Raw genomic sequence first — 26,073 nt, 5'->3', positions numbered from 1 at the left:
GATGAGTCACTTGTCGGTTCAGACAAAACTTGACAGTTTCTTCAAACCTGTATCATTACGTTCAAAACAAGTACAACTTCTGAGTCTTCTATTGACGATTAAATGTGGCGTCTTTTTATAGATTTTAAATAAAGTCTCTATAGTGATATTTTGTTATTTATTTCTATCAGCACTGCTTATATCATTCAATTTCCCATTTATTTGCATTCTAACTTTGTTTTCGTGCTTAGGGCTACTTTTGCTTCACCGTCTTCCAAAATAATCAGCATTAGGGAGTGTTTACTGTAGTAATGTCATCTGGTTTCCATGGAGACTGGTAACATACACATTTCATTTGCAGAAAAGTGGAGTTATTCCTGGAGTCCTGGACAAGAAACTGCAATGTATACCCCCGTCAGAAATCAATGGACTCTGTTCTAAAACGTTTAACAGATTTAAAATTACTTCCGTCTTAAAGACAATTGTTGGGAAACAAAAGTCGTGAGAGACGGGCAGTGGCTGTTCGCTGTTAGCAGCGCCGCGGAGCGATACTCCGGAGAACCATGTCCCACTTCCGTCTCACACACATTGTCATCTCTGTCCGTCGTTAAATTCGGAGATGGCAAATTAAGCGCCATTAGGCGCGCGTTTTAACTCGATATGGTCACTGGACGAACATTTCACGTCAGAATGGACACTGCTGAGGAGTGATAATTACTACTCTCAGCTTCGTCAGATCTGTTCAGTCTTGAACTGAATATATTCGTCGAGTCACGGAGCTCCGTTGGTTCTTTCTGCCTCAAACGCCTCGCTTCTCTTGTTGAGTCTTACAAGCAGCATAAGCTATTGAGTAACAATTGCGTTGCTGTTCTATTGTGGGCATTTTCGCAACGCAGTCACTGTCTAGGTATTACCCGCCAAACGGTACGATGCCTCTCAGTGATAATTAGAAAGGATTTCGAAGGAAGCGGTCGTGACAAAAACCAAGCATTTGGAGAGACTGAGGAAATCCACGATAAATCTCAGCCAGGACAGCCATTTCCGTAACAGGGATTCGAACAAAGCAATTGTCTACAGCGCTATCGCTACGATAACCCCTTACGTTATCATCCTTTTTTGGTAACAATGTGGAAACTGAAGGCCAAGGTCGATTTAAGAATAGTCATGTGTGTCAGTGATGGGGTTTTTGACTGCATGATTGGAAGCCCCCAGTTCACTGATGCACACGCACAATGACTCCCAGTCTTCACTAGTCATACCCAGGTAGCAGGCAGAGCCAGATTAGGATTCTGTAGGGGGGGGAGGGGGAAGACGCCAAGGCTACGCAGGTCAATGCATGGTCGGCAGCTTAGCCCAGGGGCTATTGGGTCAAGGCGCGTTCGGCAGCCCTGCCTTCTTTTCCCCCGAAACGATACTATGACAGATCTGGCGTCCTACCTAGTGGCCTATCTCCATAAGCCCTTTAGCCTTCTTCTGCATTGATTTCCCACGTAGACAATTCTCCCTTCCTTCCCGTTCTTATATACCTGTGAGTTTTTCGACTACTCGCTCAGTCTACAGCCAACTGCTCAAGTTGGATCCACGTTCGCGGATTTTTCTACCTTGAAGATGGAGACGATGAGATCCTCCGAAACGTCAGCTCACACAGGATCTACAAGGCGCCACATCCCAAAAGACGGCATTCTTCATAGTCACCGACGTGAAAACCTTAAATCTCACACAACATGTGTACTGTTGACAAAACATGTTCAAGGCGCCGTTGCCTAGCAATAGACATCCTATAGTTCTGAGCGTTTGCTTCTGCGGGAATGTGATCAGTAACTCGTAGCTTACCAATGGTTATAAGAAAGTAAAAAGTAAAGCTATCCCTGTAAGGGGCCGTGGAGGCTCATAGGGTTGTGGGACTCACAGATGGCGGTAAGGTTATCAGCCTTACGGGCCGGCAGCCCTTTACCACAACGAAGGTTCCTGGTACTCATTTCTGTCAGAGTATGAGTCCACCCCAGGGCCATAGTGCGGCTGGAAGTATTAGATTAAGTTGAAAAATTAAATGACATCATAGGGAATCGAACCCGCGACCTTCCGGCTTGCAGCATAGTGCCTCAACCAATGGTTATATACGTAACTATATTATCACAGAAAATTTATGTGGGTGTGAGACTAAGTCCAGTTGGTACGTCGACCAACAACTGGCCTATTGTATCAGCACCGGATGACAGATGATAAGTGTGGAACAGTGGGCAGAATGAGAATTGGCAGGGGAAACCGAAGTTTCGGCGAAAACATGCTTTAGTGCCACTTCCTCCACCTCATTTCCCACATGACATCACGTGGGCTTGAACCCGGGCCGCCGCAGTGAGAAGCCAGCACCTAACCGCCTAAGCTATGGTAGGGCCATAATTTAATGCGGGAATAGAGGCCAGGTACATCATTTAAGTAACATTAAGAACATCTTACAGAAAACACAAGGCGTCTCACTTACACTAACATGTTAATGCTGTTTAGGGAAGTTGCTGCCCCTTATTGTGAGAACCGTATGGAACACGGAAAATGGACATGAGATTTGGCACTTGGAATGTACGAAGTTTGTATAGGGCAGATTCGCTCATGGCAGTGGCAGAAGAAACCTTAAAATATAAGTTAGATTTAGGGGGAGTACAGGAGGTCAGATGGGGTGGAGGTGTTATCGCACCAGCAGGGGACTATACATTTTTCTATGGAAAGGGAAATGAAAATCATGAATTAGGCACAGGTTTTTTCGTACATAAGAGAACCATATCAGCAGTTAAGAGGGTAGAGTTCGTTAGTGATAGGATGTCATACATAATATTAATATGTTGCTGGTGTGATATCATTGTTATGAATCTTCATGCCCCAAGAAAGGATAAAATTGATGACACAAAGGACAGGTTCTATGAAGAACTAGAACACGTATTTGATAAATTCCCGAAGTACCCTATGAAAATTTTGTTAGGAGATTTCAATGCCAAAGTAGGGAAGGAAGACATTTTCAAACCAACAATTGGAAATGAAAGTTCGCATGAAATTAGTAATAATAACGGAGTTAGAGTAGTAAACTTTGCCACATCAAAAAATCTTACCCTCAAAAGTACAATGTTCCCACTTCGCAACCTCCATAAATTTACTTGGACATCTCATGATGGGAAGATACACAAATAGACCATATTTTGATAGACAGGAGACGGCACTCAAGTACACTTGATGTCTGTTCATTCAGGGCAGCAGATTGTGATACTGACCACTACCTGGTGGTGGCAAAGATTAGGGAAGGACTGGCAGTGAGCAAAAAACAACGCACAGGGTTCAAATGGAGAGGTTCAATCTCAAGAAATTCAATGGTGTAGAGGGTAAAGAGCAAAGAAAAACCATAGGTTTGCGGCTTTGGAAAACTTGGAAACTGAGATGGATGTCAATAAAGCTTGGGAAACTATTAGAGAGAATATAAAAATGTCTGCCAAAGAGAGTCTAGGTTATTATGAACCGAAGAAGCATAAGGCATGGTTCAGTGAAGGATGCTCATAATTACTAGACCAAAGAAAGCAGGCCAATCTGCAGTAGTTACAGGATCAAAACGAAATACATTTGGATAATCTGAACAATATAAGACGTGAAACCAGCAGGCAGTTCAGGAATAAAAAGAGGGAATATCAGAAAGATAAAATTGATGAGCGTCGAATGAACTGTAAGAATAAGAACATTAGAGACCTGTACAGAGGAATAAATTAATTTAAAAGGGCTTACCAACCTAGCAGTAACTTAGTGAAGGATGAGAATGGTGATCTGCTTGCAGATTCCCACAATATTTTGAATAGGTGGAGGAACTACTTCTCTCAGTTATTGAATGTACATAGGGTCAGTGCTGTTAGGCAGAAAGAAATCCATACAGCTGAGTCGTTAATGCCTGACCTTAGTCCTTTTGAGGTCGAAAGTGCTATTGCAAAATTGAAATGGTATAAATCGCTAGGTAGTGATCAAATTCCGGCAGAACTTATTCAAGCAGGAGGCGAAATATTACGTTCTAAGATCCACAATCTAATTACTTCTATTTGGCATAAGGAAAAATTGCCTGAGCAGGGGAAGGAGTCTATTATTTTACCAGTTCCCGGAAGGATGATAAAACTGACTGTAGAAATTTTCGGGGGGTATCACTGCTACCAACTTCATAAAAAATTTTATCCAATATTCTTCTCTCAAGGTTAAGTCCATATATAGATGAAATTATTGGGGATCATCAGTGTGGGTTTTGACGTAACAGATCAACTACAGATCAGATCTTTTGCATTCATCAGATATTGGAGAAAAAATTGGAGTACGATGAGAGTACATCAGCTATTCATAGACTTCAAGAAAGCCTACGATTCAGTTAGGAGGGAAGTATTGTACAATATTCTGATAGAGTTTGGGATATCCATGAAACTAGTTAGGTTGATTAAAATGTGTTTAAACGAAACGTATAGTGAAGTCCGTATATATAAATAAATTTCCTATCTAGAATGGTCTAAAACAAGGCGATGTTTTATAACCACTCCTTTTCAACTTTGCTTTAGAGTATGCCAATAGGAAGGTCCAGGAAAACCAGGTAGGACTGAAATTAAATGGGTCACATCAGCTGTTGGTCTATGCCGATGATGTGAATCTACTGGGCGATAATATAGATACCATAAAGAAAAACACACAAACTTTAATTGACGCAAGTGAAGAGGTTGGTTAGAAGTAAACACATAGAAAACTAAGTATATGTTGCTGTCTCGTCGCGAAAATGCAGGGAAAAATCATGACATAAAGATAGGTAACAAATGTTTTGAAAATGTGGCACAGTTCAGATATTTGGGAACAACTGTAACAAATCAAAACCTGATTCAGGAGGAAATTAAGAGGAGACTGAACTTGGGTAATGCCTCCTACCATTCAGTCCAGAACCCTTTGTCTTTTCGTCTGCTGTCCAAAAACTTAAAAATTAGAATACAGAAACATAATTTTGCCTGTGGTTCTGTATGGGCATGAAACTTGGTCTCTGATATTAAGGGAGGAACATAGGCTGAGGGTGTTTGAGAACAGGGTGCTGAGGAAAATATTTGGACCAAAGAGAGATGAAGTGACAGGAGGGTGGAGAAAACTGCATAATGAGGAGCTTCATAACTTTTACTCTTCTCCAAGTATAATTATAAGTAGAATTATCAAGTCAAGGAGGATAAGATGGACAGGATACGTAACACGAATGGGTGAGAAGAGGAATGCATATAGGATATTGGTGGGAAAGCAATTGGAAAGAGCCCACTTGTAAGAACTAGGAGAAGGTGGGTCTTAGAGAGGTACGATGGGATGGTATGAATTGGATTGATATGGCTAATGATATGGGCCAGTATGGGACTTTTATGAATACGTAATGAACCTTCGGGTTCCATAAAATGCTGGGAAGTTCTTGAGTAGTTGCACAACTGGCGGCTTCTCAAGAAGGGCCTGTGGGAAGTCGTTATATGAAGTGACAACCACTTGTTGAACTGTTCTATAATATTTATTATAGTTGCACAGTATACACAGACGAACTTGGTGTGAAGAATTGAAGACTAATTGTATAGTAGCAACAATATTACTGCTTCCAACACCAAGTCCAAGTCACATCACGCCTGACGGTCGGTCAGTCAGTCAGTAAGTCTTGGTATGAAGCCCCATCTGGGGCTCATGACCAGTTATTTATTTCTGTTTTACAGTTACGATCTTGTTTTGGTGGGGCGCCCGTCACCGCCCGTATTGTTGTAGGGTTTGCCTAGCAACAGCTGTTTACTCGCCGTTGATAAGGTAACATTTGCTTGATGTCGGCAGTGTCCATGAGTGACATACGAAACGCATAAATACGAAGTTTCTGAGCGAAAAACCAGACGGTAGATATGGTTACCACTGCATTCCCAAGGCTTAAGACAATCGCGCACGACACACCCGTGTGGCGATACTGCCGCGACATATGTGTTTCGTTCATCAGCTTTCTGATGAAATCTTAACAAATTGCGCCTCTAATGGGATTCAAGTACGTTCTGTGAAACTTTAATTTCGCGTAAGGAAATGATTAAGCTGTCTCTCCAGTTATCCGCGCAACAGCGCATAACGCTGAGGTGTGGAAAAAAGATATAAATAATTACGGCAGAGAGAGTGAGGCGGGACGATCTGTCTAGGGCTACCGGGCAGCTCTCGAGCATCAGCTGCCTCTACAGTTTATTCAGTGCAGCGGAACATCCGCTGAAAGTACATGCGAAAACTTCACAATTAACACATGTATCTACGAATCTTGCATAAACATAGCCCCAAAAGGGACACATCACAATTTGAAAGACTGCAAATTACGCCCTGGAGATGGGCTCAGGTGGCAAGATGTAAATACCAAATTTCGTGACAAACGATTCAGGTATTCAAGTAATATTAAGTTTATTGCCTCAAGAGTTTGAGTGGCTATAGTGTTGGTATCACTGAAGCAGGAAACCCCTGAAGTACGCCCTGAGGATGGCATCTGGTAGCATGCTGCACAAACCAAAATTCATAACGATCTATTCGGGAATCAGGTGATATTAAGCTCAAAACCTCGACACTTTGAGTGGTTACACTGTTGGTATCACTGATGTGAGGCATCTATGAAGCTCGTCCTGCAGACTGCCTCCGGTTACAAGATCTACATACCAAGTTCCACGATGAGCGGTTCAAGTATTCAAGTAATATTCAGTTTATCACATCGACGGATTGAGTGGCTCAATGTTGGTATCACCGATGTGACGGATTTCTGAAGTAGGCCCTGCGGATTGCCTCCGGTGGCATCATGAACATATCAAGTTTCGTGACGATCGGTTCAGGTATTCAAGTAATATTAAGCTTATTACCTGGATAGTTTGAGTGGCTGCAGTGTTGATGTCACTGAACTGGGGACCTTCTGAAGTACGTCCCGCAGACGGTCTCCAGGGGCATGAGGTACATACCAAGTTTCATTACGATTGACTAAGGTATTCACGTAATACTAAGCTCATTCACTCGACATTCGGAGGACCTGTACTGTTGGTACCACTGATTGGTAAGACGTATGACGTAAGCCCTGGAGATGGGCTCGGGTGTCATGATGTGCATACCAAGTTTCATGATGACCGGTTCAGGCATTCTAGTAATATTGAGTTTATTACCTCGACGGTTTGAGTTTCAGTGTTGGTATCACTGATTGGCGAGACGTATGACGTAAGCCCTGGAGATGGGCTCGGGTGTCATGATGTGCATACCAAGTCTCATGATGATCGGTTCAGGCACCGAAGTAATACTGAGCGCATTACCTCGACAGTTAAATAGGCTGCAATGTTGGTATTACACTGTGATTTATGAATCGCTCTGGGTAATCTAAATGGAGGGCAGAAAACCATCTTCAGCCTTTTTGACTCCTGCCCAAAAAAAGAAGTTTCAAATAAAAATACGAAGTAAAGTACTCAAAACTGAAATTGGCCGCAATTTCTAATTATAACAAGATTGGCGAAGGACGCGCGGGAAATAATCATGCATGTCGCATGCGGTCCGCTGGCGCGTGTGTGGGCTGCATGGTTAGTCACTGAAACCACACACCCGCTCCCACATCTCCACAAAAACATGTTTTGTTTACTGCTGGAAAATCATTGCTCCCAACATAGTTTCTCTTTGTACGTCAGAGCTTAGCATGTTGGCAGAAAGACTCGGATTTATATTGCAATGGATGTCACTTTCGCTTAAATTTTATACATATTCTCTGACGTGACTGCGTAAACATTCTGTTGCCTGGTAACGGCTCTGTAAACGCGGGAGCCAATCGTTACGCAACAGCTCGCCCCAACAATAGAACTGCTGCTAGAAGCGGTGTTTTCTATGTGGTCCGTTCAGGGGTTATATACGGAGAAACTGAAGCCGTTACCAGGCAGTGAGAACTGAAGACTGCCAACTGAGCAGACCGAGTGTTCTCAAATGATTTGTCGAGTGTGTAGATTAGCCAAAGCGCTATAACTATTTGTAGCTACGGGCTTAAGTGTCTGGTCACTAACACAGTCTTATAACACTAATTGCTCAGAAGCAAAAATGAAACGCAAGCGTGAAAATCGGGAACCAACCGGCACTGAAGCAAAAGTAAGGAGAGCTACTCGAAGTAAGGACACAACGCAAGTTCCGGAAACGAGAGAGACAAGTACTGGTAGAATAAACATCATGGATCTTCCACCGGAACTGATGCTTCAGATATTTTCACGGCTCAGTATGAGAGATCTCTGCCAGCGCGTGGCCCCTGTGTGCAAGAAGTGGAGCATTCTAGCCAGACATCCATCCCTTCGGAAGGAACTCTTACTCGGTAAAGACATTTCTAAATCCAGTGCGCTTAAGTTACTGTGGGAGTCACCTCAGTTGCGCAGATTGAGCCTGAGGGGCCGAAGTGACACGGATGCCATTCTTAGACGAGTCCGCAGATCAAATCGCCATATAGAGACACTCGAAATTGTGGAATGTGAAGGGGCAGTGAGGAGAAGTGACGTAAACGGAGATATTCTGGCGAGGATTCTAGAGGACTGCCCAAAACTGTGGCGCCTGGAACTACAGGATACGCTTGTCAAGAGTTTGGAGTTTTATAGAATTCTTGCATCTCTTTGTCATCGCATAAGTCACATCACCATTCGTGACGCAACAATGATGGGAATATTGTGTTACCTAAGGACGCGAGCCCAGCTTCCCCTACCACCAATAGGAAAATTGAACGGAAAATTGAAAGATATGGAAGAGTTGATAACCGCGTTGACACGAAGGTTTAATGTTACAATTTAAAAATTACTTCTCAGTGAGGAATGTATCGCTATTGACGAGACATATGACGTTGTTACATTACTTGTGCACTGTTGCAAAGGTTCGCAACCCCTTTTAGTTTTAGGAACTTTGAGTCTGATGTCTGGGGTCATGCCCTCTACTAAAATTTATAGCACGTCAAGAGGTTGACCTGCTTCCACAGAAAAAATATTATATCTACCCCTGCCATTTTCGTAAATTAGTGGAGTCCTGGAGTGTTTCGTCTGGGACCTATCCTTCAACAACCGCTGGTGTAACTTGATCTGCGTGAGGGTTCATGTCTCGAGACATTGGGCTGCAAGCTTAGTTTAGATTAGGTTTTAAGAACAAAAGAGAGTTTGAAGGGTGCATTTTGTATTTGGCAGTATGTGGGAGTATTGGAGAGTGTTTGAGTAACAGCAACGGGAAGTTCGTAGAAGACCTGTGAAGATGTAAAGTTTGATTGGAGAACTTAATTATGTGCAATATGTGGAATGGTCTGAAACACAAAATTCTTTGTTACCCAAAGAGGATTATTGTATGCACGCAACAGTAGATTATGAGGTATACAGGGTGTGCCCAGGATGTTTGGACTCTTTTTTTTTTATTTAGCCCTGCAATGCCTTCTGTTGGTGAGTTGTGGCGTTAAGATTCTTGAAGTTTCAGCTGTGGCTGTCTATAATTTCAAAGTGCAAGCATCGCTGCATCGTGTGTTCTGACATTGAATGTAACTGTACTGTTCTGACGCTCGTCGGAAAATGGCGGTTGAACAGAGCAAACATCAAATTGTGTTCGAAGTTAAGCAAAAATAGCTGGAAAAGCGTACGAAATGATGAGAAGTGTGTACGGTAGTGATTGTTTGAGTCGCTCGAACATTTCTCGAAAGTATGCTATATTTCGTGACGGCAGGGGGGACATTGAAGGCGCCCCACATGCATCAAAGCCGAGAACAAGACGCACTGAAGAAAATGTGAAAATAGTGACCGAAATCCTTGCATCAGACAGATGTGTTTCTGCGAGACTCATCGAGGAGCTTTTGGGAATAACAAAAAGTACTGTGCATCAAATTTTGACGGAGAATTTGGGCAAACGGAAGGTCTGTGCACGGTTTGTACGGCGCGCGCTATCAGGCGATGAAAATCATGCCAGAGAGGAACAATGCAAAGACATGTTACGGTCGGCCCAAAGTGGTACAAAATTTACAAAATCGATTGTCACTGATGACGAGACATGGTGTTTTCAATATGAGCCTTTCACAAAGCGGCAGAATGCAGCGTAGTTGAGCTCAAAGAAGCTTAAACCAAAGAAAGTGCTTATGCAAGAGAGTCAAGTAAAGACACTGCTAACCGGTTTCTTCGATTCCAAAGGAATCATTCACAAGGAATTTCTGCCAGAAAGTCAAACAGTGAATTCTGATTATTAACTCGGAGTCCTCAGTCGCTTGTGGGCGAGAATTCTTCGAATTCCACCTGGACATCGAGAGCAAGGTTCTTGGTCGCTCCTCCACGACAATAGTCCACCCCACAAATCGAAGATCGTGCGCGATTTTTTGGCCAGAAAAGGGGTCACATTTGCCAGATTTGGCTCCATCAGATTTCTGGTTGTTCCCAGAAGTTAAGTTGGCGATGAAAGGAGACCGTCACGACCCCATCCAGGACATCCAAAGGGAATCTAACGCAGGTAATGCGATTCTACAAAACGAGTACTGTGACTGGTTTCGAAAACTTTTCAACCGATTGTATTGTATTGATTCAAAGGGAGATTATTTNTTCCTTGAAATTGAGAAAGGCCTGCGGAATTGATGGCATCCCAAATAAATGCCTCAAGCACCTTTAGAGGCAACCATCGGTTCATCTAACTCATCTATTCAATCACTGTCTTCGGCTCTCTCATTTTCCAAATACAGTGGAACCTCGCTTAACGAGCACCTCTCATAAGGAGTAATTCGCATAACGAGCAAAACAAGTTTAAAGGGATGACTCGCTTAACGAGCGACGTTTCGCATAACGAGTGACGAGGGGGAAGTCCCGGATTGTGCGCTTGCTACATCAGTCTGTGTTTAGCACTCGTTCCGCTAGCGTCTTTGTGTCGCTTGTGATTACACATTTTTCCAAACTTGTGTTCAGACGTATTATTTGTGATTGTTTGTGTGCAAAATTTAATAGTCCTTGCAAAAATGTCCCCGAAGAAAAAGCCGTAAAAAGACAGCCATAAGAGAATAAAAATAACTGTAGAAATGAAACGTAAAATCATTGAGAAGCGAGAACGAGGTGTGAGCGTGGCTGATCTAGCACGCACATTCAGTCGGTCTACATCGACGATTTGCACTATCCTCAAGAACAAGGACAAGCTTAAGGAGACAGATGCTTCAAAGGGAGTGACAAGAATATCTATGCAACGGTTACGTATTCTCGGCGATGTTGAAAGGCTGCTCCTCATATGGATAAACGAAAAGCAATTGCAAGGCGACACTATTAACGAGAACATCATTTGTGAGAAGGCGAAAGTGATTTTCGCCGACCTCGTTAAGAAGAAACCAGGATCATCAACGGCCGAAGAAAAAGCATTTAAACGTTATACATAAACTTTTTTGAGTATTTTTTTCGGCATGGAACGCATTTTACATTAATTTATATGGGAAAAATTGTTTCGCTTAACGAGTGTTTCGCATTACGAGTAAGATTCTAGAATGGATTATGCTAGTTAAGCGAGGTTCCACTGTATATATAAATCAGCCATAGCGCTGTAATTTAAGTGTAATTCTGAGAGTGTGTAACTAAGTGGATAATAAACCCAATTACCAATCCGAACGGCGTCTCAGTAGCCCAACACGTTACAGTACTTATACTAATGGACAATAAGATAATTAGGTACAACACAAAACAAAACGCTTTCTACATCTGTAACTATAGTTTTACAAAGTTCTGTAATTTGTGTGACGTACCAAACCCAGCATTTGTGTGAAGTTTCACAGGAGTGGTTCAGTGACCTCTAGATACATGACGCATAAGCACAGATCCCTACATCGCTTCTGGGCTATCAGAAAATCTATTTGTGTAAACGTTATCTCTATTAATAGTTTCAATTTATGGTCGAAATATCAAATTCATTGCCTCTCTACATGCCTACAATAAAATCGTAATTGTGCTGCTTAAGATTACGGTAACTCTGTGCGCAGGCGCTGGTTCGAAGCGGTATTAATTCTGCCGGTAGATGGGTCTGCTGGCAGTTGTCATTTTTAAGAAAAAAGAAATCTTGAAACCTGCATTTTCTAGCTTCTCAGCACATGTTTTCATTTCATGGTTGCTACATGGGGCACCTACATTCTTATCTTGAAGAGTCACCGGCAAAGTGCGGCAAGGAGGCTCACTGTTGGTTTAGGCGTGCTAGTGGCAAATTGCGGCCTGTTTCGTATTTATATTACATTGTAAGATGAGGCACCTGCTAAGCAATTAATGTCAAATCTATATTACATTCATACCACGGGCCTCCAAGCAGTTTATTGCATGTATACAAGCCTGAATATATCATTATGTCCGCGGGAATGTAACAAAATTGCAACAACTGACTTGATGTTATAGAATATCACATGAACAGCTTTTAACCTTGTTTTACGCCATAACTTTCGTTTTTATAATAAGTTTATAGTTCACTGTATTTTATGCCAAGCATTTATATAATTATCTCGTATCCAGTTTTACCAGCACTGCAGTTCAGTGGTGTGAATATGGTAATCATGTGTTTGCCTGATGACGGCTTTAATAGCCGAAACATGCAGCCAAGCTAATTTTAGCCTTGACCATTGTATTGTTGTGTTGTGACGGACTCTAATAAAGAATTGTAAACATACAAGTGCAGTGTGTGAGTAAAATGAGAAATCTTTAGTGCTGAAAGTGGTGGCACACAGTTAGCATAGAAAGCATAAGAAAATAACTTGTAGAATCGGATACAGCAAGTTGCTACTGTCAGCTTTATCTCTTCTTATTGGGAGTTAGCTAAAACGATTTGTCTTTTCAAACGAATGGATACATCTTTCATGTGAATATACAGGATGAATCATACCTGGGCAGTGAGTGTTATGCCACCTGTCATACCGTGGTGACAAGGGGGCGTGGAGGTATCCCCACTGTCACCTTCTGTACTGCAGTCACAGGGGTAGGGCTAAGGAAACGCTAAATTACTTCCTCTATCGTTGCTTCATTGGCTAGGGGCACACTGTTCACCGGGCTTGGCAGGAGGGCGCAGGTGCGAAATATGGTAAGGGAGGAAATCACAACAACAGAAACCCACATTCTCACCCTATGCTACCCTATATTAGAATAAACAAGCAATATACAGTTATATACATTTTGGTACTATCACAATGAAAGAGCCGACTGGTGTCGGATTACACATTACACTTTCTTACCTCTGCATCACTCGGTTGGATCACTCCTACGCCCTGTACACTTGCTGTAACGTTCCTAACTCAAGTCCCATTGGAGGAGTTACACTTTAATAATATTACAATTATTAAGCATGGCGATAAGAGTAGTTCCATTTACTTGGGTTGAATCTGCAGACGGATGGCGTTGCCGGGTGTCTAGTCGGTGCCCATTCTGACATGGCCTTCGGCCGCAAACGGGCCAAAATTACTGTTTGAATTATTCCCCATAATAATTTGCTCTCCGTGTTATATACATTTATTCATGTTAACTCATTACTTTCCCGGGGGGTGTAAGTCCGCCTCCAATGACGTCTTATCCCAAGGTGGGTGATCTCGTTGGCTGGGATCCTGAGGGGACACACCCCTTTCTAGTGCTAGACCATTTGGCTAACACTTTTACCTGCAAACGTCCCCCCATCTTGATCAAGTGTAACTTGTGCAAAGTTAGCATTTCGAGGTACCTTCAACGTCATTCTGCTGACTGGACATTCCCGCGCGGCAAGCCAATGTCCAAGTCCATGCGCAGAAATTCCTTTAAGTTGTTTAACCTTCTTACATCCGCTTTCGTACATCTTACAAATATTTCCACAAGACTAAATCTATTCCAACCAACATTTTCCCCTAAAATACAAAAAGTTAATACTCTGTTAACATATTACCTGGAGTTGGCCTTCACTGCACAACAGGGAGCTACAACGTGTCCCTTCCGCTGGACAAGGAGATGACTTCCACCTGCAACAGAAATGAAAATGTTAGAATTGAAGCAAACTTAGGGAAGTAGAGCAGACACGTGACTGTGTATGTTACAGCAGTCCTGCTCCGTACTGATTTTAGACTGAACTGCGAACCAGTATACAGTGTGTTCACAAAGTACCTTCGGGGTTTTTGAAAAATTTTGGCCAGCAAACAAATTGATCTAGTCACATGCAGTTTGCGGCAGATCATAGTGAAACTCTGGACGTTTTTACTGACCTCGGTAGACCTCAATGTGGGCTCCCTTGGTAGCACGGAGAACGTCCAGACGATATTCGAGCTCTTGCCATGTTCTGTAGAGCATGTCCGCTGGAGTAGCCGAGATCGCATTCCTGATACGGGTCTTCAGGTCATCAAGCCCGTTAACTGGTCTTCGGAACACACTGCTCTTGGTATAGCCCCACAGGAAACAATCCAGTGGTGTTGTGTCTGGTGAACGCGGGGGCCAAGACATTGGCCCGTCTCTGTCGATCCATCTTCCTGAAATGTCCTGTCTAGGAAAGCGCGTACCTGCAAAGCCCAATGAGGTGGAGCACCATCTTGTTCCGGAACCATGTGTGGCTGTAAGTGCTCAATTTGTGATACTTCGCACAGTTGCGGCATGTCCAGGTACGTGTTCATGTTGATCGTCTGCTCTTGGAAAGAAAAAAAGAAGGTCCAATAACCTGGTCATGCATTACACCACACCACACGTTCACTTTCGGACTATCGTGTATGAGCTCCCTAATAACATGTGGGGTTTCAGTGCCCCATATGCGCACATTATGCCTGTGAACTTTACTCGAGACATGAAATGTTGCCTTGTCTGTGAACATAATTTTTTTTTCAAGAAGTCCACATCAGGGTCAATGCGGTCGAGCATTTCTTCTGCGAAATGTTGGGTAATCAGGTGCATCCCACGATCCAGACTTTATTTCCGAACAACGATGCAGACATTATAACCTTCACGCGGCTGGAGTTGTTCAGTCATGGTTTGTAGAGCATGAAGGTGAACTTCAACATCTTCCCTGGCCAGCACAATCACCAGAGTTGAATATCACTGTATCGCTATGGTCAGATTTGGAGACTATATTGAGAAACATATTCCCACCTCCAACATATCTAAGGCAAATTGAAGATGTTCATCGAGAAGAATGGTATAAAATTCCGCTAGAGACTGTTCAAAACTTGTATCAGTCCATTCCAAGAACTGAGGCTGTACTGAAGGCAGAAGGTGTTCCTAACACCAAGTTAATAAAGAAATGTGTACAGTATCTGTAGTGTTCCATTGTTTTGTCCGAAATCTGTATATCGCTATTACTAATGCCATGAAGCTATTTTCCTTATTTTGAAAAAAAATCAAATAGGCTTATGCGATCTCCATGCTGTCTGTGAAGCCCCTGTTATTAACATCTGAATTGCTGAACTACTCCTTACGAAACTTGGTATCGGTATCGTGATCCCTGAGCCCATCTCAAAAGCGTACGTAGCGGCTGACATTAAATAACTTGCTAGGAACATGAAATCACGCCAATGCCAGAAACAAGCGGCTTGAAAACAAAAGAAAAGAAGTATTCAATCATACGCATGCGTGCCCGCAGAAGGCGATCGCCTGGCCTCAACAAGAGCAGCATGCGCCTGCGCAGTTCAACATTCCGAAACAATGCGTCAACTTGTTCGCGCCTGTCGAGAATTTTTCTGTTTCATTCAGAGACAACATTCCTAACAGACATCAGGAAACAAAAGAAGTTATAACTATAATTAGAAAACCAAGGTTAACTTCCAGAAATTTGTGCTTTATCTAATAACACTCTCAGCATATGGGCCCCAGACTGAGGTGGTGGAAAAAATTAAAAGTTTTCAGGGATTTAGATGGAAGCGGGGGGTATAATGGCTCGGGGTGGGAAGCTAACCACTCATCTCCATTTAGCTGTACCTCCACTCCCCCATATATCTTCCTCTTCTCTACAGCGTCCAAACTGATTCTGGGACCCACACAATGGGTACCTGGGGCTCCTTCAGTAGGGGTAAAGGTCTGGAGGGTGAAGTTCAACGCTAACCTCTATATAACGCTGAGGCAAAGTACAGCGGAGCTGTACCTCCACTCCCCGATTAGTCTTCATTGCGTATTACGTTCACATGGAGCTGAGCCCTTCTGGAGGAGACGCTAATTCTGCAGCTATTCAAGAATTTCCCAGCATTTTATGGAACCCGAAGGTTCATGACCGTATTCACAAGAGCCCTCCACTGGTCCCTATCCTGAGCCAGATCTATCCAATCCATACCATCCAATTCTATCTCTCTAAGATCCATTCTAATATTGTCCACCCACCTACGCTTTGGTCCTCCCTGTGGTCTCTTTCCTTCTGGTTTTCCCAACAATATCCATTACGCACTCCTCTTCTCACCCATTCGTGCTACATGACCTGCCCACCTCATCCTCCTGGACTTGATTATTCTAATTATACTTGGAGAAGAGTACGAGTTATGAAGCTCCTCATTATGCAGTTTTCTCCAGCCTCCTGTCACTTCATTTCTCTTCGGTCCAAATATTCTCCTCAACACCCTGTTCTCAAACACCCTCAGTCTATGTTCCTCCCTTAATGTCGGAGACCAAGTTTCACACCCATACAGAACCACAGGCAAAATTATAATTTTGCATATTCTAATTTTTATGTTTTTGGACAACAGACGAGAAGACAAAAGGTTCTGGACTGTAAATAATAGCATGCATTACCCGAGTTCAGTCGCCTCTTAATTGCCTCCTGGACCAGGTTTCGATCTGTTATCGTTGTTCCCAAATATCTGAACTGTGCCACATTTTCGAAACATCTGTTTCCTATCTTTATGTCATGATTTTGCCCTGCATTTTGGTGACCAGACAGTAACATATACTTAGTTTTCTCTGTGTTTACTTCTAGACCAACCTCTTTACTTACATCAATCAAAGTTTGTGTGTTTTTATGGTATCTACATTATCACCCAGTAGATTCACATCATCGGCGTAGTGTTTAATTAATTAAGCTTTGGGACAAGTTCTTTTCCTTGGCACTACAGCCCCAGCGGGCCTAGGTCGACCTCCATGAACTTCTGCGTTCACTTCGGTTTTTCTAGATCTTACAATTTGGTAGGACTCCTTGGGCGGGTGATCAGCTCGTCGCATGGGACAAGTTTACCTTACCTTATACCTTGGATGAAAGCGGATGTGACGTAATCGATTTTCTGCAGAGACTGAGGAAAACTACGGAAGAAATTCAAACCGAAAGCTTCCCCAATACCAGTCTAGGGCGTTACCTCCACATGGACCACCTCGCTTCTCCGTCACAGGGCCAAAGCATTACGGCCCACAAGCACCAATCTAATTATAATATTACGTCACAAAATATGAACATAACGCGTGTTTGTGTGAAGTCTGTGAACATGAGCACTATTTCCTCATGGAATGGTTGAATGGTGCAGACGCTTCGAGGAAATTTCTGCCTCCTTCATCATGTTACCACGCAGATGCACGAAGAAGAAAACACACGGCATCACATCCGAGAAGACAACCATTTTCATGGAGTGGAATGTAAAATATTCTGCTCCCATTCAGACTTAATCCCAAAGTATTGTGACATGTCTAACCCTTGTTGGGCAACGGGAGTTGGAACGAGTTACCACGAAGACAGACCCCTCATAAACGGTCGGTTAACAAGCTACGCAAAAGTGGGAACGAGGTTACGCAACAGTAAGGAAAGCAGTGTTTGTCCGTGCCGAGCCGAGCCGTGCCGAGAAGAGCCGAGCCGAGCCGATCCGAAGCGTGCGGGTTGCTATGCAGCGTTGCCCAGCAACGCCTTTGTAAACACGGCGTCGCGCAACAGGGGAGCCCGTGCAGCGACTGTTTGCTAGGCAATCGGTAAACACGACGTCACGCAACAGGGAAAGCTATCACGTAACTGTTTTCTGTGTTGTCAGTGTGGAAGCTACATAACAGGAGTATTCGTCAGGGCCCGTGTCGTTATTCCAGGCATCATGTGTGTATGTAATTTAGCAATCAGAACACCTATTGTGATGGTTGTTTCCGAATAAGTATTGATGTTCCCTCTGAAGATGATCCGTAAGTGTGTGTCTCTCTCTTCCTCTTCCTCTCTCTCTCTCTCTCTCTCTCTCTCTCTCTCAAGTCTCAATTCTGAGACATTTAAATATGGTCGCGAGTCCCAAGGGACTCGGACTCGAGAAAGACTGCGCTGGCAAGAGCCAGCAGCATATACAAAAGACAGACCCGTCCTCTCGTCAGAGAAGGCGCCCCACAGAAACAAGACCGTAACTGTCAAACGGTAATAATTAATATCTGCTCATGAGCCCCAAATGGGGCTCGACACCAAGACTTACTGACTGACTGACCGTCAGTCGCAATGTAACTCTGACTCTGGACCCGTGTGGACTACTAGAAATAGGGCAAAATCTGTTGTACTGAGCCTGGATTGACGGACGCCTTTTATATATTGTATATAGAAATAGGAATTAAGAATAAATTTGTAAATATATGTAAATACTGACAATGGACTTACTAACACAGACTATGACTGACAAATGACAGACCCGACCTCTCGTCAGAGAGGGAGCCCCAAACGGACAGGACAGTAACTTTCATATAAAGAAAAAAATCTGGTCATGTGCCCTAACCGGGGCTCGACACCAAGACAGACAGACTGACTGTCCGTGGGTCGCAGTGTGACTTCGACTTTGACTTTTGACCCGTGTGGAGGCGGGGTCGAATACCTGCACCGTTACCCTGCGAGTCGTAGGAGGCGACAGAAAGGGAAGTGTCAAATCTGAGGCAGTAAAATATGGTCACGAATCCCAAGGGACTCGGACCCGAAAAAGACTACGCTGGCAAGGACCACCAGCATATACAATATACAGAACCATCCTCTCGTCAGAAAGGGCGCCCTATGAAAACAAGACTGTAACTGTCAAACAGCAATATCTGGTCATGAGCCCCAAATGGGGATCGACACCAAGACTTACTGACTGACTGACTATCAGTCGCAATGTAACTCTGACTCTGACTTTGACTTTGAGAGGCACTAACCAGTCAGTTGCAGTCTAGCATTCGCCGGAGTGGAAGCAGGAGAAGCAATTGTGATACTGCCGATGGCAGTAGCTGTGAGATTGCTAACTGTGTAAATGTAAGAGCAAGTGTGCAATAATTTCGCTAGATCCAGGACGGAGTGAACTTACTTGTCGCCTTACATACCCAGCACGTGACAGTATTATTCTGGGCGCAATGTCTCACAAGCGAACCTTCATACAATATTTGAGGTTCCCTCAGTTTCATGTCCTCGTAGTCTGGGACGTGATGCCGTACAGTCTGGTAGTGGGGTACTATCCGTAAGGTACCTATGACCGGTCATCTCGACACAGGTTTTCTTGGTTTACTTTGTCTCCAAGAAATCGCAGAGATGATCCAAAAGTTGCTACTCCGTGCTTCTCACGCGGAGCTCCCTACTTGAATTCATTCGTCTTGAACCCTTCTGCTGTAAAGGTCACAACACTTAGCTTTCCCAACTACACAATTCGCAATTAATTAAAAAAATTAAGCGGCTTGTCTCAAGCCACTGTTTCTAACCATCATAACGTCTTGACTTTCAGACTGCCCTATCAGCAGGACGAACGGGCGGAACATGAGAACCTTCTCACACAGTGACTTCCTTCTGCTTCCGCACAATTCTCTTTCCCCGTGACTTTTCACTTCCACCTACTCTTCTACTATGCTGTCTACCTTTCTCTCATGTTTCGCAGGAAAGCACGCTGCGCTATAAGGCAATATATTCGCAGCGTAGTCGGTTGAGGTACTATGCTACAAGCCGGAAGGTCGCGCGTTCGATTCCCGAAGTCACTGATTTTTTTCAATTAACCTAAACCTTTCAGCCGCACTATGATCCTTGAATCGACTGAGCCTCTGACAGAAATGAATACCAGGGATCATCCTTGGGTTTAAAGGTGGCCGGTCGGCGGGTAAGGCTGACATCACAAGCCATCTGTGAGCCGGTTGTCTAGAATACGTGAGAGCCTCGACGTCTCACAGTGCTATGGTCCTCCAAGACCTATTACAGGGATAGCTTCACCTTTTTTAATTCGCGGAGTGTCTTCTCTCTGCCGGCATCCAAAGGAGATGCACGAGATCGCTCTGATGCTCAATACTCCTCACTTCGAGTCCAGAGCGGTAGCGCCATACTAACACGCCTCGTATTCTCAGAATGAAACAGCGGTCATTTCTTTGCAAAATATTAGTTCTTCCCAGAACGGCTTATTCATGGGGTGGGGTGAAACTGAGCCCACTTGTTACATCAGCCGCTAACTGGCCTATTATACAGGCCCCGGATAATAGATGGTGAATGTGGAGCATCTGGTGGAATAAGAATTGGAAGGGGAAACCGAATTCTTCGTCCACTACAAATCCAACATGGTCTGGCCCTGGGATCGAACTCGAGCCGATTCAGTGGGAAGCTGGCGATTAATCTAGTGTATATAGTGACTATATCCGTATTTTAGACCTGCCAGTTGTCAACAGAAGGCGCAGTACACTTGGCCACGTCCATTCTAGATCGGGGGAGGGTAATATTCAAATTGATACTAGAAAACAAAAGTAGGGGATGTGAANGCCGTGAAAGCCTCAAATCTTACAACTGGTAGCTTGTCAACGCCGACACATTTCCGCATGGTTAGAGTAGGTACGGCTGCCTCACTTCGACACTGCAACAGTCCCACTAATTACGCGCAACCCAGTGTAACAACGCGGCCTGTACTAGAAGAAGATGGACTTGATGCCGAAATACTGAAGGTTGCCCATATTGGGGCCACTCGCCCTGCAGGCAGCCCTTGGCTGACATGTTAACACCACCAGGGTCACGTCATGACCCATCACCTCAAGCCATATCTCCATGACCTTCACAGATGAAATCTGTCGCATGGGTGTGGTCTGACTGCGAAATATGCCAGGGTCGGTCGCTCGGTCGGTATGCAACACGTCATCATCAACACTTCTTGGGCACGGCGCAGGGCCTCGCGTGCCGTGTTGCATATCCGTGGCTCCGCGGGGTGGCTGCAAGCCCATACCAGAATCTCCAAAACGCCCCCCTCCCACCAGGGTGGAGAGGGCAAGCTAGGCATCCAACCCCCTCCCCAGCCTTGGGATCTTTTGGAAAAGTCAAAATTTTAAAAAAGAAATAAATATATCTAATACTAATGCCAAAAATTAAAGGTAAGGTAAATCTGTCCATATGTTTACGTGTAACTAACTAAGCACTACGCCATGATGACGTAATGGGGAGTGGAGGTATACTCTGTAGACTGTAGATACTGTAGACACACGCTTTCCTGACTTTGGCACTAGCTGGAGGTGAGTGGTCAGCTTTACGCCTCTACCGCTTTATCCTTAGAAAAATAGAGGCCAGTACCCATTGGCTAGGAGGCCGGGTAGGCCCCAGAGCCGGTCTGGACGACGCAGAGAAGATAAAATTCTTCACCCTACCGGGACTCCAACTTCAAACACTCGGTCATCCAGCTCGTAGCCAGTCCCTACACCGGCTCCTTACCAAAAATTAAAATGATTTTGAAAAATGTTTCTCTCTATGGCGATCAGCAGAAGTCTTAAACTACTTAAACGTAATTGTTAAGCACATAACCTTGCTGTGACCTTCGGGAAACTGGTTATGGTGCATAGGAAACCGTCTAAACCCTCTTGGAAACTCTCGACCATCTTGAGAAACTATCATTCTCAGGAAACTCTCTACCCACCTGGAAAACTAGCCATCCCTTGGGAAACTGTCTATCCCCTTGGAAAACTAGTTACCCCTTTGGTAAGCCGTCGATCGCCCCCGGAAAACTGCCTGCCCCTCTCAATCAGCGCAGCGAGTACCTGGCCCTAGATGTGAACACAGTACCACTCGAGTAGAGATCTAAAAAGTGTTACCGTTTCCCCTACCTCTTTGTCATGACGGCATTGCTGGAAGCTAGCTTGACATACCGCACGTTCTGCGAGCGCATGCTCAAATGGGAGAGAAGGATGTTGCTGCCGTGAAGTGGGGCCGACACGTGACTCTTCACGCATGCGCTGACGAGAGACAAGTTACTTTTACCATCGGCCTAGCTTACAACAGCTGCAACCTGCAGAGAACTCGAAACAGGGCAGGTCTATTATGACGAGAGAATACTGCTAGGTTCCCCACGTTTAATCCTTCAAAGAACAGCTCTGCATTCTGCCCACACAATCTAATTGTGTGTTTTGCGTGTGATTCTCACAAGTAGAGATGAGTTCATCATCAATCAAGCTCATCTTGGTAATGTAGAGACTGTGCGTTTTCTGTAAGGTAGGGCCGAATTCTTAAAAACATTACTCACATGAGCTTCAGGCTTCAAAGGTTTAATGTTCTGCAATAATTCAACAGTTACTGATGAAAGCTGCATAGTAGTGCAATCAACACATGCGGGACAACAGGTTATATCACCAAAATCTTCTGGGATATAACGCTATAAAGACCACTGAAAGTCAACCGACGTTTCGGAGGAACGTGTCGTCTACATCTTCAGGGTCGAAGAATAAAGGGAGTAATAAACCAGTGAGAAAAATTTGGTCCACACACTAAAGCCTTTAAGCACTTTACATACGCGATTTCAAGGGATGTGCACGATGCCGTGAACTTGAAATTACCTGGAAAGGCAGACTGATAAGGTATAATCAAGCGTAATAACAGTAATAATCAAGGGAAGAATTTTTTCTGTAAAGGTCCACACTACAATACCGGTTGCAGTGATGCCAATATTTGGGCCCTCTTTTTTCCTCAAAGACCTGCGAGTACATACGTATTTGCTTCCGTGGCAATAACATACGTAACTGCATCGCGTCATCTGGCGTGTATTTCTAGCGCATGCTCAGGTTTAGTCCCTAGAAGAAAATATTTTATCTCATGTTATTTCTCATGACTTCGGCTTTTCTATCCCCTTCATTACATTATCCCCAGTTGCGCCCTATTCCTTCCGCACCCTTCTATTTTGTCCCACCCACGACAATACACAGTGTGTCCAGGTTGTGTTAGGACTGTGTTCACTAAAAATACAAGACCAGAATTATTTTCGAAATTTCACTCTTTTTATTCAAAATAGTCTCCTTCTGAATCAATACATAGCTGGAATGGATTGAAAAGTTTTCGAAAACAGTCACTGTACTCCTTTTGTGGAATCGCATTTAAAACTGCGGTACATTCCCTTTGGATGTCATGGATGGTTTCTTGACGGCATACTTTCATCGCCAACTTAACTTCTGGGAACAACCAGAAATCTGCTGGAGCCAAATCTGGCGAATACGGAGGATGATCAAGGGCTGTCATCCCTTTTCTGGCCAAAAAATCCCACACGATCTTGGATTTGTGGGGTGGGCCATTGTCGTGGAGGAGCGACCAGGAACCGTCTCTCGATATTCACGTCGACTTCGAAGAATTCTCGCCCACAAACGACTGAGGACTCCGAGTTAATAATCAGAATTCACTGTTTGACCTTCTAGAAAACAGTTAGCAGTGTCTTTACTTGACTCTTTTGCATGCGCACTTTCTTTGGTTTCAGCTTCTTTGGGCTCGACTACGCTGTACTCTGCCGCTTTGTGAAAGGCTCATATTGAAAACACCATGTCTCGTCATCAGTGACAATCGATTTTGTAAATTTTGTATCACTTTGGGCAAACCGTAACGTGTCTTTTCATTGTTCCACTCTGGCATCATTTTCATCGTCTGACAGCGCGTGCGGTACAAACCGTGCACAGACCTTCCGTCTGCCCAAATACTCCGTCAAAATTTGATGCACAGTACTTTTTGGTATTCCCAAAAGCTCCTCGACGAGTCTTGCGGAAACACATCGTCTGATGCAAGGATTTCGGTCACTATTTTCACATTTTCTTCAGTGCGTCTTGTTCTCGGCTTTGATGCATGTGGAGCGTCTTCAATGTCCTCCCTGCCGTCACGAAATACAGCATACCTTCGAGAAATGTTCGAGGGACACAAATAATCACTACCGTACACACTTATCATCATTTCGTACGCTTCTCCGGCTGTTTTGCCTAACTTCAAACAAAATTTGATGTTGGCTCTGTTCAATCGCCATTTTCCGACGAGCGTCAGAACAGTACAGTTACATTCAAGGTCAGAACACATGATGCAGCGATGCTTGCACTTTGAAATTATAGACAGCCACAGATGAAACTTTAAGAATCTTAACGCCACAACTCGCCTACAGATAGCATTGCAGGGCAAAATTGAAAAAAATTAGTCCTACCGGATCCTGGGCACACCGTGTATTTCCTTCCATTCTCCCCTCCTTTACGTGAAAAGAGTCTAGCTATATATCGCCCACGGGCTCATATGCAGTATGAGACCAGCCTGTGCCATCTGTCAGACAATGATTGCAGTCTACACACGTCCTGCTTGGGCGCAGTTTTCTCCCAGATGTCCACGTCTCCCAAGCGCGCAAAGACAACGAAGCAATTCCATGGAGCTGATAGCTCCTAGAGAAGCCGCGCAGTTGCGAAGCTACTCAAGAATTTCGCAATTGAACCCGAAGATTCATTTCCGTGTGTACAAGAGCCCTCCACTATCCCGTGCCAGATCAATCTAATCCACATAATTCCATCCCATTTCTCTAAAATTCATTTAAATATTACTCCCATCTTTGTCTATGTCCTCCTAGGTGTCTCCTTCCTTCAGGATTCCCCACAAAAATCCTATACGTATTTCTTTTCACTCCCATGCGTGTTACATGCTCTGCCCATATCATCCTACTTGACTTGATCATTCTAATTATATGTGGCGAAATGTGAAAATTATGAAACTCCTCATTATGCAGTTTTCTCCAATCTCGCGTCACTTCATCTCTCTTCGGTCCAAATTTCCTCAACACCCTGTTCTCAGATATCCTCAGTCTATGTTCCTCCCTTATTGTCAGAGACCAAGTTTCACACCCATACAGACCCACAAGCAAAATTATAGTTCTGCATATTCTAATTTTCGTTTTTGAACAGGAGACGAGACGACAAAAGGTTCTGGACTGAATGGTAGCATGGATTACCAGATTTCGAGCTCCTCTTAACTTAGTTGGTTGAGGCACTATGCTACAAGCGGTAAGGTCACGGGTTAGAGTCCTGATGAGGTCATCGGATTTTTTTAAATGACCTAGCCCTTCTGGCAGCGATATGACCCCGGGATGGATTCAGACTCTAACCAAATGAGTACCAGGAAACTTCCTGTGGGTAAAGGATGCTGGCGCGTAAGGCTGACGTCACTGCCATCTGTGAGCCGATTGCCTAGCAAATGTGGGAGCCTCGACGTCTCGCAACCCTATGAGCCTTCACGTTCTGCTACAGGGTTAGCTTTACCTTAATCTCCTCTGCGCAAAGACACACAACGATTGACTTCAATGTAGGCTGTGAAACATGTCTTGTCCTGTCCTACAAAATATTTTGAGAATTTGACTCCGACGCCTGAAAGACACGGCGGCACGTCCTGGGGCGTCGCATTTGAGAAGCATGTGTAAAGCGATCACAGAAAAACACCTGGTCCTGAGACGCAACAGCAATGTTATGTAAAGACGTATTTCCGCCAGAGCGGTGACATCGATACGAGGCGACGTTACGTAAGGTAAGAGCGGTGAGTGAACACACACCCGGATGCGACACTGCTTGTCCATAGTTTCTCACGGGATATATCAATGTTATTAAATGTTAAGGCACAACACGGTAATACCATCTTCAAAGGAAATATTCTTCCTCTTTGAGTCGTGATGATACTGCCTTCAGTAGCTGGGAATGTTGAGGTTTTCTGTCAATTTAATTTTCAATTCACTTTCACATCTTAACCTACATTTATCGCCAAACGTAATGAAAATTACACAGGGCGGGTCCATTTAGTAAAATACAAAATAGCAGAATACATCTTACAGCTTTTTTGGGGGGGGGGAGGTCTTCCCGGCAGTGATTGTTATGTTTGTGGTTTGTGACATCATGTAGACATATAGATTGATAACGAAGTTTCGCAGGAACATGCCATCTTCAGGGTTGCGACGATAAGTAGTCAAGTAAATTGACGATG

General features: G+C 44.0%; 1 long non-coding RNA gene across 1 annotated transcript in view; it reads right to left on the bottom strand.

Moving 5' to 3' along the window:
- Positions 1 to 26,073, bottom strand: part of LOC111867881 — a 189,522-nt gene that overhangs the window by 74,718 nt on the left and 88,731 nt on the right. The window contains exon 2 of the long non-coding RNA XR_002843414.2: positions 13,885 to 13,957. This is a non-coding gene — a long non-coding RNA (uncharacterized LOC111867881). The remainder of the gene's footprint in view (positions 1 to 13,884; positions 13,958 to 26,073) is intronic.

The sequence above is a fragment of the Cryptotermes secundus genome, unplaced genomic scaffold, assembly GCF_002891405.2.
Source record: "Cryptotermes secundus unplaced genomic scaffold, Csec_1.0 scaffold91, whole genome shotgun sequence".
NCBI lineage: Eukaryota > Metazoa > Arthropoda > Insecta > Blattodea > Kalotermitidae > Cryptotermes > Cryptotermes secundus.
Note: the sequence above shows the minus strand (reverse complement) of the source record. Positions and strands in the feature narration are given on the sequence as shown.